This window comes from Phyllobates terribilis, unplaced genomic scaffold, assembly GCF_046119375.1.
Source record: "Phyllobates terribilis strain yellow unplaced genomic scaffold, ASM4611937v1 Scaffold_12__6_contigs__length_324123572, whole genome shotgun sequence".
Lineage (NCBI taxonomy): Eukaryota > Metazoa > Chordata > Amphibia > Anura > Dendrobatidae > Phyllobates > Phyllobates terribilis.
The window spans coordinates 251,286,030-251,301,897 of NW_027362772.1; the positions used below are offsets into that span (position 1 = coordinate 251,286,030).

Here is a 15,868-nt window from a genome sequence, read left to right on the forward strand (position 1 = left end):
CAGACCAGGAGGGTCAACCCTCTGTTTGCAGTGAGCCTGCCATATCCCTAGTGAGCCAGGGAACTCGTAGACAGCTGCCCAGTTTACCCTTGACAGCTCCTACACCCTGTAGTTCGGGGCCAGACAGTCAGCTCCGTAGGTCCACTAGAGCCACTAGAGGCCAGTTACCCGCACGCTGGAGGATTTGAAGTGTATAAATTGTTTTATTTATGTTTATCTGTGTATTGTTGCTTGTGTATAATTTTGTGTTTCCAGTTATTTTTAGGAATCCTTGGTGGATTTACCGGGAATCCTTGTACATAGTTGGAGCGTAACCCAGGATGGACTAGAGACTGTTAAGGACTCGGGGTAGGACAGACCCCTACCTGGTTACGTCTCCCTGTTTTGGTGAAATGGACACCTTGCTTTCTTCAAAGACTGCACCCGGTTACGGACATGCCGTGACCACCTTTATGTGTTTCTTATTGTATTATTATTGTTTATATCTTGTTATGTTTTTCTAAAATATGTTTAGTCCCGGAGTACTAAATTTTACTAGGGGGGAATGTGGCACCCCAGGGGTCTGGTTTCCACAGTAATGTAATGTTATGTCTGAGAGCAGGTTGGAGGTCCTTTGGTCAGGGATCCTGTGCATGCCACACCTCCTGCTCAGTCTTGGGAGGGGAAGAACTTCCCCTATATAAACCCGGGGCTGAAGCAGGGTTAGTCAGTCAAGGAGAGTAGAGACAAGAAACAGCAGAAGCAATACTACTACGAGTCAGGGGCTGGCAGCTGCAGAGCTCGCCCTGACTGAGAAGCTTTCTTACCGGACCCGGCGTCCGAGGCTGTGGGGACTAACTCTTACCCAGCAGCAGAAGCCGACCGGCAGGGGATTTCAGGTCCTCAGGCCCAGAAACCCGAAGGCACGGTCACACGCATGGGACCAGCACCGCCATCGTGGAGCGGAAGCCATTAGAAGGCCCCGAGTCACCGGCCATACGGGTGAGCACCACACGGTACACTCAGGGACGTGGGCTACTTATATCCGCTTCTAGCAAGGTAGCCAGAAGAGTACAGTCAGTTTGGGAGGCCTACAACTCCGCCTGGCCAGGGGAGATCCCATCTGCTCAAGGACTGACCAGGCCCCGTTCACTAGCAAGTACTCCGGGAGGGTCTATCGTTGTTACCAGTAAAGACCCTGAATTACACCGCACCGTCTCTGAGTGGTTCCTGCTACCCCCATCATCCACATCTGCTGCCCTGAGGCCATACCCCTCCCGTTGGGGGTTATACCATCTACGCTGCACCATCCATCCACCGGCCTCAGCGGACTGTCCTGCAGCGGCAGCTCCATAGCTGCATTCAACGGGTGGCGTAGTTGTCCTACATCTACCGCTGTTACATCGCCGCTCAGTTTGACTCCCTGGGCACGGACCGGGTCACCGCCACGAGACTACAACCCTCAAGAGATCCGGCTCCGGGTAAGCTCCCGCGTGCGCAACGCAGCGCGACACAGGCCCAGGGGCGCGTCACTAAGAAATAGTGAAGTGCTTGTGCAAATGTGCCAAAATTCAAGTGGACTTCCCAGAGCCTGTGAATTAAGGCACCCCAGGGTCACCACTTCTGGGGAACATCGAAACTAAGCCTAAGACACCAATAGAAGGGCTGTCCGGAGCTGGACAGCCTAATAGAAATACATGAAGCTGTCACACTCGGGACCCACGGCCAGCAATCTCGGACTGATGTGGACGGATGTCTGAATGAGCCTCAGAGGTTCACATACTTTTTTTTACTTACAGATGTGATAATGAATAATTTTCCTCATTTAAGAAATGTTAAAGTTTACTATTATTGACATTTGTTTGTTTTAGTTCTCTTTGTGTATTTTTAGGACTTGTGAGAAAATCTGGAGTAGTTTTAGATCAAATTTATGCAGAAATATGGACTTTTCTAAAGTTTTCACAAACTTTGAAACACAACTGTAGGCACCTTAAAGTCACTTCGAAACTAGAAACTAAAAATAGGTCTGTAAAAAAAATAGGATTTGTACATTTTCTTGAAAAATTGCTGCTAAACATTAAAATCTTCTAACATTCAAAGAAAGTAAAAGGATGTTTGAAAAATGTTCCTGTCCTCCTCTGGCATGTCCTGATCAGAGATTACCACATGGATCTGCTGTGACCTCTTCCTCTGTTCTCACACTACTGTTGGTTCTTAAGAAATTGGAGAGACCAGGAGCGATTGGGCTTCACTGGACGTCCCTCACACTCCCTAATGCATCATTTTTACGATGATGGTTGTATGTTGGAGTGAGGTCAATTGAAATTGGGCCTCCCGATGTCACTAACTCAATCATGGCGGCGCAGTCTGCCGTATTGAAGGAACTACTCTGCTGAAGATCTCTTTCGGGCATATCTCTCTGTACTTGCCGAGATGTCACCGTTTTGGTCAGGGCATTTATTTCTTTGTAGTTGTCAGAGAGTGGTCGACAACTCCTCTGTAAAGGCTCGCTCACACCACCATTTATGATACGACAAAACATCTGATCACACTGTGACCAATGTCACTCTATGGGGCCGTGCACATGTCCAATTTTTTCCTCGGATAGTCTCAAGGATCACAGCATGCAACGTTTGACCTGATATTTGGATCACACTTTGCCATGCAAGTCAATTAGTCTATGGAAAACATCAGACTGCACTCGGATGACATCTGAGTGCAGTCTGATTTCCACAGACATGCAGAATGAAGAAGAAGGGAATAAAAATTCTCCATCTTTTCCTCATTCGAGAGAATTGGAGCACACTATGATAACACTGATCAGAGTTTGATCAGCGTGTCATGTTCATAATTGACTCGACCTGTGTTTCTTTCCTATGTGATTTTATGTGCACACTGCTTGGTGTTTTTTACTCTTGTACAAAGAATTCAACAATAAATCTATGGATTTTATTATAAGCCCGTCTGCTGGTCAAAAATTTTTTGGACATAATTGACTCGATTCTCTTGGATGAGAGAATCGATGGTTGTGTGTATGTTACGATACTGGCGTAGTACTGCTGGAAACCAGTGGCCGAAGGAGTACGAGCAGGAACAGCAAGTGGTAGTAAGGAGACTTAGTTAAGGGGCAGCATTTATGCGGGGGCATTTATGCATATAGCATTTATGTATACTTAATCGAAGTGCCATAATTTATCAAAGTGCCCTGGCAGTTAGAAAATGGCATTGCTAATATTCATCTTTCTTCTCTTCTTACAGGTATATATTTTTCACTTCTTGTGTGACAGCCTATCAATCTCTGGTATATATTTTTCACTCCTCTACGTTTTGTAATCCATGATACTTAAAGGTCATCACACTTACTTTAAGAGTTTATGATCCATGCCGAGTTTGCTAGTCTGTTTTTTTGTTTTTTGTTTTTTTTTTCCCTGCACTTTATGGTCTCCTGTTGTCTTTTAAGCTAGTGATTGATTGTTAACGAGTTAAATCTGTGTAGATCTAAGCAGATACGTCCCTATATATTGAGATTTAGTTAAGGGGCAGCATTTATGCGGGGGCATTTATGCATATAGCATTTATGCATACTTAATCGAAGTGCCATAATTTATCAAAGTGCCCTGGCAGTTAGAAAATGGCAGTTGGACAGGGCAGGAGACAGGTAAGACATGCAAGACAATTAAACAAACTTGCTTCCAGGTCATCTTTTTGGCAAACAGTATTCACCATTTGTATCTGTGCCATTTATACTCTGGTTGCTACAATCATCCACATTCACCGTTCTCCCACAAATGCGGCACACTTCATCCATATTAATCCCTCACTCCTCTCTTCTCCTATGTACAGTTGTCATGCTCTCTTCACAATGTTATACCACGCAGATCCATTCATTCCCACTGTACAACACAGGAAACGCTCTCACAAATCACTCAATCATCTGCTCACTCTCTGTATCTTCCTTCTATTAGTCGCAGGTGATATTTCTCCCAACCCAGGACCCTCCAGTAATAATAACACTAACTCTTTCCCTGTTGCATTCAGAAACCCTGCTAATCTCATTAATGTTCCCTGCATATCTTCTGTCTCATTCAACTGTGCCCTTTGGAATGCACGCTCAGCATGTAATAAACTCTCTTACATCCATGACTTTTTCCTCTCTAATTCCCTCAACCTTCTGGCTCTCACTGAAACCTGGATCCAGCAGTCGGACACCACCGCCGCTGCAGCTCTCTCCTATGGTGGCCTACATTTCTCTCATACTCCGCGACCTGACAACAGATCAGGTGGAGGTGTTGGTCTGCTTCTTTCAACAAAATGTACTTTTCAGGTTATCCCCCCAGTACCCTCCCTTATCTTCCCTTCTTTTGAGGCCCACACAGTCAGACTCTACCGGCCCTTCTCCCTGCGAGTGGCGGTTGTCTATCGCCCTCCAGGTCCCCCCCGTCAATTCCTGGATCACTTTGCTGCCTGGCTTCCAAATTTTCTATCCTGCGACATCCCCACGATAATCATGGGAGACTTTAACATCCCAATTGGCGATCCTCTTTCCCCATCTGCCACGCATCTTTTATCACTAACCTCCTCCTTCGGCCTTTCACAGCTTGCTAATTCTCCTACACATGAAGACGGGAACACATTGGACCTGATCTTCTCCCGGCTTTGCTCAGTACATGACTTTACTAACTCTCCCCTTCCACTCTCTGACCATAATCTTCTTTCATTCTCTGTCAAGAACTGTGACTCTACTCAAGACACTCCCACCGTCCACACTTATAGAAATTTACGCACCATTAACACCCAGAAATTTATAAAAAGGTTGCAATCATCATTGGCCCCAATCTCCTCCCTTTCATGTCCCGACTCTGCATTGAAGCATTATAACAAAATAATGCTATGCGACCTGGATGAAGCCGCACCTCCTACACAAAGAAAAATTCGGCATAGACGGCGACAACCCTGGCACACGCCTCAAACACGTCTTCTCCAGAGGTACTCCAGGTGCGCTGAACGGCTGTGGAGAAAATCAAATCTGCCCGAAGATTTCCTCCACTATAAATTTATGCTGAAAACATAACTCTGCCCTTCACCTCTCCAATCAAACCTACTTTAACAACCTCATAATCTCACTTTCCAATAATCCTAAACGACTCTTTGACACGTTTCATTCTCTCCTCAATCAAACAACACAGGCCCCGACCACCGACCTCAGCGCTGACGATCTGGCCAATTATTTCAAAGAAAAAATTGACCATATCCGACAGGAAATTTTCTCCCAATCCCCAAATGTTATGCATGCTCTCCCCCGCCACATTGTATCTTGCTCATTTTCTGACTTCGAACCAGTCACGGAAGATGAAGTGATCAGGCTCCTTGCATCTTCTCGCCCTACCACCTGCACCAGTGACCCTATTCCCTCACATCTCCTTCAGTCCCTTGCTCCAGCTGTCACCACTCACCTAACTAAAATTTTCAACCTTTCCCTCTCATCTGGTATCTTTCCCTCTTCTTTTAAACACGCCAGCATACAACCATTACTTAAAAAAACATCCCTCGACCAGAACTGCACGGCCAGCTACAGACCTGTTTCCAATCTTCCCTTTATCTCTAAACTCCTGGAACGTCTGGTCCATTCCCGTCTAATCCGCTATCTCTCAGACAACACTCTCTTCTTGACCCTTTACAATCTGGTTTCCGCTATTTACATTCTACTGAAACTGCCCTCACTAAAGTCTCTAATGATTTACTAAAAGCTAAATCTAATGGTCACTACTCCCTGCTGATTCTCCTGGATCTCTCTGCAGCATTGGACACTGTGGATCACCAGCTCCTCCTCACTATGCTCCGCACTATTGACCTCAAGGACACTGTTCTCTCCTGGTTCTCCTCCTATCTCTCTGACCGCTCCTTCTCTGTGTCTTTTGCTGGCTCCTCCTCCTCCCTACTTCCTCTTACTGTCGGGGTTCCTCAAGGATCAGTCCTAGGCCCCCTTCTTTTCTCCTTATACACCGCTCCTATTGGACAAACAATCAGTAGATTCGGTTTTCAGTACCATCTCTATGCTGATGACACCCAATTATACACCTCTGCTCCGGACATCACCCCTGCATTACTACAAAAGACCAGCGATTGTCTTTCTGCTGTGTCTAACATCATGTCCTCCCTCTGCCTAAAACTGAATCTGTCAAAAACTGAACTACTCGTCTTTCCTCCCTCCACTAACCTACCTGTGCCCGATATTGCCATTTCCGTTTGTGGCTCAACCATTACTCCCCAGCAACAAGCCCGCTGTCTTGGGGTCATTTTTGATTCAGATCTTTCTTTCACTCCTCACATCAAATCACTCGCTCGTTCATGTCATTTACACCTCAAAAACATCTCAAGAATCAGGACTTTTCTCACCTTTGACTTGGCAAAAACTCTTACTGTAGCTCTTATTCATTCTCGTCTTGACTATTGCAACGCTCTACTAATCGGTCTCCCTCTTACTAAACTCTCCCCTCTCCAATCCGTTCTGAACGCAGCAGCCAGGATCATATTCCTCGCCAACCGTTACTCCAATGCCTCTTCCCTGTGTCAGTCATTGCATTGGTTACCCATCCAATATAGAATTCAATTTAAACTTATCACGCTTACCCACAAAGCGCTCCATGCTTCAGTACCCCCCTACATCTCCTCCCTTGTCTCAGTCTACCACCCTACACGTGCCCTCCGTTCTGCAAATGACTTAAAACTAAAATCCTCCATAATCCGAACTTCCCACTCCCGTCTCCAAGATTTCTCGCGTGCTACGCCAATTCTTTGGAATGCACTACCCAGGACAGTTCGATTAATTCCCAATACCCACAGTTTCAAGCGAACCCTAAAAACACATTTCTTTAGACTGGCGTATCACCTAAACACACTCTGTCCGTCCCAGTTTTCCCCCATATTAAAATCTAATTCAACTTCGGGTTCATACCAACCATGCACATAATAGCCTCTGTCAGGACTGCACACATACTGGCTGGCGACCAGTCCATGTATTATTATTTATCCTATTCAGTATATCAAGGCTGCATTATATAATATATGTACTTTTTACCTTTTGTGTCTCCCCCACTTCCTCATATACTGTAAGCTCACGAACAGGGCCCTCACTCCTTTCGATATGAGATATGCTTATTCTGTATTGTCTGTATATGTCCCCCCTAAAATTTGTAAAGTGCTGCGGAATATGTTGGCGCTATAAAAATAAAAACTATTATTATTATTATTAGTAGAAGTTTTTGGAGTTAGCAAAAGGAGTTGTAGAAAACAATCCATAAATAGGTGAGAACAGTGTGGGTAAGAATGTTCAGGAGATGGAGACTGGAACTAGGCTAACAGCTAGACACAATGCTCAAGCAATGAGTGAGAGATTCATGCGGTTTTAAGTAGGCCCAAACAGGAAACAAGATGGATCCCACAGGATTAGAATCTGTCATCTTAGCAAATGGCAATTGCAGAACACAACCGCAGCCTCCAGTGGTAAGGAGTGGAATTGCAGCACAATTATTAAGGTGAGCAATAGCAGCCACAAGTGGTCAAACTGTAGAAGGACAACAGGAATTCTGACAGTGTGTAAGCAGATTGACATGCTGCCCACGTTCACCCTTGAAGATATGTGTATTGTTGCAAATTTATTTTGATGGCTGCCGGTCCAATCAGCGACTCGGGATTTCCTGGACAGACAGACAGACAGACAGACGGGATAAGACAATTATATATATAGATACTGTAAATACCACAGGGAGGTTTGCCTGACTCACTATAGGGCTGTGGTTAGATGTTCCATTATAGGCGGATGGTTTCTTAACGGGCCAACACCCACATTTTCTGCTTTGAAAGGAAACATAACACATAACGTGTCATACAATCACTAGGAACTAACTTTTTTTTTTTTTTCTTTTCCTTAACGTTTTTGCAGCTTTTTATTGGACGATGTCTTTTTTGGAGCATTTCCCATCAGAAGACGTCTTCAAAGAAGTGATGTACACTTTCTTTTTTTTCCACTAGGCGTTAGGCGTTTTTCAAAATCTGAAGTTGAAAACAAAAATGCTCAAAAGACGGAACTCTTGAACACCAAAGTGGGTTTACAATACAAATGAATAGGAAAAGTCTTTAAAGCGTTTGTGAAGGAATAATCATCTTCAAAAACTTCCTCAAAAAATTCCTTCAAAACATTTGAGGAGGTTTTGGAGCAGAAAGGGACCATGTGATTACACTTAGACGAACAAGGGCAATTTTTGAAGCAGAGAACATTTCAGTAAACTCTAGAGGTTTTTTTTCTTGTGTGTCATTCTGTTTTTTTTTTCAGTGATTTTTTTTTCCTGAGCGTTTTTCAAACTTTTTTTTTCAGTGATTTTTTGTATTGTTTTTAAATGTTTTTTTTTTTTGTGACATCTTTCAAATTGTCGCTTTCCATTCATTTTTTTCGCTTTGTTGAATAATGAAGGAACTGCTGACATTTTTTTTTATCACAAATAATGATAATAAAACGCTCCAAAAAATGTCCGGTCATCTTCCAGACGTCTTTTGAACTTTACCATTGACTTGTATTGTAAAGTACAGAGCATCTTCCTAGTGGAAAACGCCAAAAGAATGGACTCTGCGTGCACATACACTTAGGCTAAGTGCACACATTGTGCAGTCGCTGAGTTTTCCCAGGCAAAGCTGTTTCAGGAAAACACTGTCAGTAGTTTCCTAAGCAGCTTTGCAGGTGACTTTGCCATCGTTTTTGCGCAGCGTCCTCAAGATGCAAATAGCGGTGAATTCATTGGTGGAGGAGGGGGATCCGGCTCCTTCTGCCACCAATAAGTGCGTGCGACTGAGACAACAGACACAATGACGTCACTATATTGCATCTGTTGTGCGGAGAGTCAGTGCACCAGGGGAATGGGAGCAAGGTGAGTATGTGTTGTGTTTTTTTTCCATATGTGTATGGCAATGTATACAGGAGGCTACGTGAGGACTAATACTGTATATAGCAGACTACGTGGGGGCTCATGTTATATATAAGGGGCTGTGTGGGGGCTCATACTGTATGTAGGGGTTGTGTGATGGCCCATACTGTATATGGGGGCTATGTGAGGGCTTATACTGATTATAGGAGGCTATGTGAGGGCTCATCCTGTTTATAGGGAGCTACTGTATGTGAGGACTCATACTGGATATAGGAGGATATGTGGGGGCTCATTCTGAATATAGGAGGTTATGTGGGGGCTCATACTGTATATAGGGGGCTATGTGAGGGCTCATACTGGATATAGGAGGATATATGGGGGCTCATACTGTATATGGAAAGCTATGTGGGAGCTCATACTGTATATAGGATGCTATGAGGGGGCTCATACTGTATATAGGGGGCTATGTGAAGGCTCATAGTGCATATAGGTGGATATGTGGAGCTCATACTGTATAGAGGAGGCTATGTCGGGGCTAATACAGTGTATAAGAGGCTATGTGGGGGCTTATACTGTATATAGGAAGCTACTTTGGGGCTATGTAGAGGGGACTATGTGGGGGCTCACACTGTATATAAGGGGCTGTGTGGGGGCTCATACTCTATATTCAGAGACTGTGTGGGCTCACATTGTATATAGTGGGACTGTGTGTGGGCTCATAGTGTATATTGGGGCTATGTGAGGGCTTAAACTGAATATAGGAGGTTATGTAAGGACTCATACTGTATATAGGAGGCTATGTGAGGGCTCATGCTGGATGTAGGAGGATATGTGGGGGCTCATACTGAATATACGAGGCTATATGGGGGCTCATACTGTATATAGGGGGCTATGTGAGGGTTCATACTGTATATAGGAGGATATATGAGGGCTCATATTGTATATAGAAAGTTATGTAGGGCTCATACTGTATATAGGAGGCTATGAGGGGGCTCATAATGTATACAGGGGAGCTATAACCTGTCCAGAACTGTCCAGCCAGAGTGACAGGGTACGATGTAGTTTAGGACCCAATACTTTATTATATGTATTGCCATCTATGAAATTCTTTTTTTTAAAGTGTCTTTAAACTCATTGCACTGTTGTGAACAATAAAAATGACCAAATTAATACCATCATATATTGCCCAGATAATATAGTTCCTTAGCACCCAAATATCTCCACTGTATGGTGCTGATATAATACCAATGAAAGAGAATGACCACTGTTTACTGGCATGCCCCAGCTGTAGATATAATATTTTCCTATTTTGTAAGTACATGCAAAATTTTTGCCACATTCTTAGGATGGATGTGAAACTTAAAAAAATGTCAAAATATCAAGACATTCAAACTCTTACCCAGCTTTCCCTAAAAAGGATAACTGTATCTCCTAAGACTTGTTATTGTAGCTACAAAAAAAGTTTGGAAAACAGAAATTCATGAATTACTTTAATCCCAGAAAAGTTTAGAGATCCGGCAGTAATAACATTTTAAATAATAGAGAATAAATATAGTGACATCTAGTGGCCGAATAAAAAAATAATGGCAGCGGTGGGATTCGAACCCACGCCTCCAGAGAGACTGGAGCCTAAATCCAGCGCCTTAGACCGCTCGGCCACGCTACCAGGTGACTTTGCCATTTAATTGCATAGGAGATGAGCCAATACCAGCAGCCCAAATCCTAGCCCCTTGGTACAGTGGGAGGCACCCATTAATTTAACCCTTTCAGTCACATGCTTTACCTTTGTCAGAGGAAGTGTCAATCAAACTCACCATTTACAAACAGTCATTTTATGACAATGAATTGCTGATTTATTCTCTTTCAATTATTTTAAAGTGATAGTCAAAAAAAAAAGAAACATTCAAGTTGCCCCAGTGGCCTAATGGATAAGGCACTGGCCTCCTAAGCCAGGGATTGTGGGTTCGAGTCCCATCTGGGGTGGAAGGAGAATATTATTTTATTAGTCCATTTATGAGTTTCTTTGCAATTTTAAAGGGCATTGGCTACCCAAAAAGAGAGGAGGGACCCCCCAAAGTAACTAGCGTGACATTATGTGAGCGCTGCAGTCCATTATCAGCTGTTGATTGGCTGCAGCGCTGAAATGACAATATAATTTTACTTAACCATCAGTAGAGCTGGTGGAACTGCTTCGATGCAAGAGAAGAGTATGGTTTAGTATTTACAGCGTTTCCGCAGCAGGAAGTATATATATGTATATCACACTGCACTGTCAGGTCAGTCTTGTGGTTTGTTTGAATAAATATATTAATTAATCCAACAATTAATTCACTTATTTGAATTATTTCATACGTTCATTTAAAAAAACTAAAAAAAATTTCCAACATGCCGTTATATCAGGTAATAAGGAAAGTGAAATAGTTTTATTAAACAAAAAAACAAACAAACAAATAAATAAATCCTTAGATGAATAATAAATTAAAGAGGAAACATCATTCTAGTTTTCTTATTACCATCGATGTGATTGTGCAGCTCCTTTTAGCTGTCTGATCTCAAGAAAACTCATGTGAGGTAGTGACAGCAAGCTCATGCTCAAGCACCGCCGAAATAGCTCAGTTGGGAGAGCGTTAGACTGAAGATCTAAAGGTCCCTGGTTCGATCCCGGGTTTCGGCAGAAGTTTTTTAACCACTTATTTTCCAGTAATTATACATCTCTAATGAATATAAGTCCTATATCCGGAGGTCACATGGTGCTGGGGGAGGAATGTCCAAACTACTTTTTAGGTTAGAATGAAATAAGACTTTTACTCATATTTAATTGGTACAGTCTATATATAGTGTGTGTGTTCGTGTATATATATGTGTGTGTATATATATATGTGTGTGTACATGTGTGTGTATATGTGTGTGTGTGTGTGTATATTTGTGTATGTATATGTGTGTGTATACAGTACAGACCAAAAGTTTGGACACACCTTCTCATTTAAAGATTTTGCTGTATTTTCATGACTATGAAAATTGTACATTCACACTGAAGGCATCAAAACTAGGAATTAACACATGTGGAATTATATACTTAACAAAAAAGTGTGAAACAACTGAAAATATGTCTTATATTCTAGGTTCTTCAAAGTAGCCACCTTTTGCTTTGATGACTGCTTTGCACACTCTTGGCATTCTCTTGATGAGCTTCAAGAGGTAGTCACCGGAAATGGTTTTCACTTCACAGGTGTGCCCTGTCAGGTTTAATAAGTGGGATTTCTTGCCTTATAAATGGGGTTGGGACCATCAGTTGTGTTGTGCAGAAGTCTGGTGGATACACAGCTGATAGTCATACTGAATAGACTGTTAGAATTTGTAATATGGCAAGAAAAAAGCAGCTAAGTAAAGAAAAACGAGTGGCCATCATTACTTTAAGAAATGAAGGTCAGTCAGTGCGAAAAATTGGGAAAACTTTGAAAGTGTCCCCAAGTGTAGTTAGAAAAACCATCAAGCGCTACAAAGAAACTGGCTCACATGAGGACCGCCCCAGGAAAGGAAGACCAAGAGTCACCTCTGCTTCTGAGGATAAGTTTATCCGAGTCACCAGCCTCAGAAATCGCAGGTTAACAGCAGCTCAGATTAGAGACCAGGTCAATGCCACACAGAGTTCTAGCAGCAGACACATCTCTACAACAACTGTTAAGAGGAGACTTTGTGCAGCAGGCCTTCATGGTAAAATAGCTGCTAGGAAACCACTGCTAAGGACAGGCAACAAGCAGAAGAGACTTGTTTGGGCTAAAGAACACAAGGAATGGACATTAGACCAGTGGAAATCTGTGCTTTGGTCTGATGAGTCCAAATTTGAGATCTTTGGTTCCAACCACCGTGTCTTTGTGCGACGCAGAAAAGGTGAACGGATGGACTCTACATGCCTGGTTCCCACCGTGAAGCATGGAGGAGGAGGTGTGATGGTGTGGGGGTGCTTTGCTGGTGACACTGTTGGGGATTTATTCAAAATTGAAGCCATACTGAACCAGCATGGCTACCACAGCATCTTGCAGCAGCATGCTATTCCATCCGGTTTGCGTTTAGTTGGACCATCATTTATTTTTCAACAGGACAATGACCCCAAACACACCTCCAGGCTGTGTAAGGGCTATTTAACCAAGAAGGAGAGTGATGGGGTGCTACGCCAGATGACCTGGCCTCCACAGTCACCAGACCTAAACCCAATCGAGATGGTTTGGGGTGAGCTGGACCGCAGAGTGAAGGCAAAAGGGCCAACAAGTGCTAAGCATCTCTGGGAACTCCTTCAAGATTGTTGGAAGACCATTTCTGGTGACTACCTCTTGAAGCTCATCAAGAGAATGCCAAGAGTGTGCAAAGCAGTCATCAAAGCAAAAGGTGGCTACTGTGAAGAACCTAGAATATAAGACATATTTTCAGTTGTTTCACACTTTTTTGGTAAGTATATAATTCCACATGTGTTAATTCATAGTTTTGATGCCTTCAGTGTGAATGTACAATTTTCATAGTCATGAAAATACAGAAAAATCTTTAAATGAGAAGGTGTGTCCAAACTTTTGGTCTGTACTGTATATGTGAGTATATGTGTGTGCATATATATGTGTGTATATACATGTGTGTGTGTATATATATATATATATGTGTGTGTATTTGTGTGTACTGTATAAATATATGTGTGTATTTGTGTGTACTGTATATATATATATGTGTGTGTATATATATATATGTTTGTGTATATATTTTTGTATATATGAGTGCATATATATGTTTGTGTATGTATATATGTGTGTATATATATATATATATATATATATATATATATATATATATATAATGCAGTATATCAAGTCTGCATTATACAATATATGTACTTTTTACCTTTTGTGTCTCCCCCACTTCCTCATAGACTGTAAGCTCGCGAGCAGGGCCCTCACTCCTTTCGATATGAGATATGCTTATTCTGTATTGTCTGTATAAGTCCCCCCTAAAATTTGTAAAGTGCTGCGGAATATGTTGGCGCTATAAAAATAAACTATTATTATATATTATTATATTATATGTATATATGTATATGAGTGTGTATATATGTTTGAGTATGTATGTATATATATATATGTGTGTGTGTGTACATATATACTGTATATGTGTGTGTGTGTATATACATGCACACACTGATTATATATTGAATATATCAGGCTTTTCTTTATATTTAATTGGTATAATAATGTGTGTATATACATATATATGTACCCATACATACACACACATACTGTATATATACACACATATATATATATATATATAAAATATTTATCGTGAATAAAAATAGGCTATATGACCTGAGAAATGTTACACAGGGTTACAATTACTCAGGCTGCCCTTTCACTAGGTTCTGTGATAAGTTTATTTTATTCATTTAAAAAAAACAAAACTTAGCTGTCAGAAGTGGGATTCGAACCCACGCCTCCAGGGGAGACTGCGACCTGAACGCAGCGCCTTAGACCGCTCGGCCATCCTGACTGCTGTGCCTGATGAGTGAACTGTTAGTACGGATTCTTCTTACACAAGAAACAATATGTTGGAAGATTAATTCCATGTGATTCATGTTCCCTTGAGGCCTCCAGGTGACTCTGCACAACGAGGGACTTCTGTGCTACTTCTGTAACTGGCGGCCAAACATGGCTGAATGTGGGCGATCTATTATCGGTGGTGTGTGCCACATTCATCAAACAAGATCTAGGAGGAAAGAAACAGAAAAGACGTCTGATGCGTTTTTTTTTTCTGCACTTGGAAAAAAAAAGCAGCATTTTAGGGCATGTTCACATAGTGCTGTTTTTGCAGCGTTGTTTTCCACATGGCACAAAAAATGCTGCCTAAATTATGCGCGTTTTTTATGTGTTTTATGAGTTCAAATGAATGGGTAAAGAGAAAAAAAACAGCAAAAAAATTAACATGCTGGGCTAAAAGAAAAATGCACCGTAGCTCAAAAAACACATTGTGTGAATGAGATTTAAGAAATCTAATTTATTTTGCTGCTACTGTACATTGACACACAGAAAAAAAACGCTACGTGTGAACAAGCCCGACCCCCCAATGGTGAATTTTTGAGTACACCAGTATTGTGGTGTAATTTTGCATAATGTGTGATTTTTGGCACAAAAAAAGTCGCAAAAATAGATCCCAAATGCAAAATTGCTGCTTTTTATGCTGCTTTTTTTGCCCCGTTTTTGGTGCAGATTTGCAGCAATGCTTTCTAATGCATTTTTTTAGTGCCAAATAGTGTTGAGCCACCCCCGTAGTGTTCGAGTTCGGTTCGGTTCGTCGAACACCTTCGAACACCGTTAAAACCAATGGCAGGCAAACAAAAACACATAGAAACACATAGAAAACACCTTCAAAGGTGTCCAAAAGCTGACAAACTGCTCAGAAGACACAACTAACACATGGAAAAGTGACAAGTACATATAGTCATGCGAAAAGAAAAGAGGTGGAGGAGTAAAAGGAGGGGGAGACACAGATATAGGCATGTCATGCCCTTCTAAAATCCAAAAAGTGAGAAGCCGACACGTTCAGTCCGCTCCTGCCCGTGCCACCTCCGTGTCGCCGGGTTTGTGCCAGAGCCGCGGTGAACCCTGACGGCCAGCCCCCCTCTCCCAATACTGGTGCCTGTCCGCTGGTGGGTCGAGCGAGCCCCCCTGTGGTGGAGGCAGCTCTAAGCTTTTTAATTTAAATTGTCTCTCTAATTTGAATGAATACACTTTAAATCCATTTACAAGGATCTATTGGAGGGCAAGTCTCATGCCAGCAGCCGCGGTAATTCCAGCTCCAGTAGCGTCCACTAAAGCTGCTGCAGTTAAAAAGCTTTTATAAGGATCGAGCTCGGCTGTCCACCGCAAGGCATCCTACTGCCAGTCCCAGCCCCTATGCCTTGGGGTGCCTCCTGATGCTCTTCACTGAGTATC

The 15,868-nt window shown here is 42.4% G+C and overlaps 4 non-coding genes across 4 annotated transcripts; 2 read left to right on the forward strand and 2 right to left on the reverse strand.

Moving 5' to 3' along the window:
- Positions 1-10,481: 10,481 nt before the first annotated feature.
- Positions 10,482-10,563, reverse strand: TRNAL-UAG (transfer RNA leucine (anticodon UAG)). Its single transcript has one exon. It is a non-coding gene; the product is annotated as a tRNA-Leu (tRNA).
- A 244-nt stretch (positions 10,564-10,807) lies between these two features.
- Positions 10,808-10,880, forward strand: TRNAR-CCU (transfer RNA arginine (anticodon CCU)). The gene has a single exon. It is a non-coding gene; the product is annotated as a tRNA-Arg (tRNA).
- Positions 10,881-11,498: 618 nt separating this feature from the next.
- On the forward strand, positions 11,499-11,571 carry TRNAF-GAA (transfer RNA phenylalanine (anticodon GAA)). Its single transcript has one exon. It is a non-coding gene; the product is annotated as a tRNA-Phe (tRNA).
- A 2,772-nt stretch (positions 11,572-14,343) lies between these two features.
- On the reverse strand, positions 14,344-14,426 carry TRNAL-CAG (transfer RNA leucine (anticodon CAG)). The gene has a single exon. It is a non-coding gene; the product is annotated as a tRNA-Leu (tRNA).
- Between the last annotated feature and the right edge of the window lie 1,442 nt (positions 14,427-15,868).